Source organism: Geospiza fortis, unplaced genomic scaffold, assembly GCF_000277835.1.
Source record: "Geospiza fortis unplaced genomic scaffold, GeoFor_1.0 scaffold1223, whole genome shotgun sequence".
NCBI lineage: Eukaryota > Metazoa > Chordata > Aves > Passeriformes > Thraupidae > Geospiza > Geospiza fortis.
Window position 1 is genome coordinate 28,803 of NW_005054974.1, and position 503 is coordinate 29,305.

Here is a 503-nt window from a genome sequence, read left to right on the forward strand (position 1 = left end):
CCGCCCCCGCGCCCATACAACCCAGTACAAACCAGTACAAACCAGTACAAACCAGTAAAAACCAGTTAGAGCCCATTAGAACCAGTTTGGACCAGTTAGAACCAGTTCAACCCCCCAGTTCAGACCACGGTGTCCCCCGAGAGCTGCACCCACAGTGCCGCCTCCGCCCCGCGGCCCTACAAACCAATACAAACCAGTTCAGACCAGTTAGAACTGGTTCAGACCAGTTAGAACCGGTTCAGCTTCAATTCAGAGCAGTTAGAACCGGTTCAGACCAGTAAAAACCAGTTCAGCCTTCCCAGTCCCTCCCAGTCCCTCCCAGTCCCCCCCAGTCCATCCCAGTCCCTCCCAGTCTATCCCAGTGTTCCCAGTATGCCCGAGGAAGGGGAGGCTCAGGGGACACCCGGCTGTGGGGACAGGGATGGGGACAGGGTGACAGGAACCCCTGGGGACACCACGGGTGACAAAACCGGGACCTGCCAGGGGCCATTTCTGGGGCTGCT

General features: G+C 58.3%; 1 protein-coding gene across 1 annotated transcript in view; it reads right to left on the reverse strand.

Moving 5' to 3' along the window:
• Window positions 1-503, reverse strand: part of LOC102040299 (epithelial discoidin domain-containing receptor 1-like) — a gene marked incomplete at its 5' end in the record, with an annotated part of 25,250 nt that overhangs the window by 21,266 nt on the left and 3,481 nt on the right. The window lies entirely within an intron of this gene.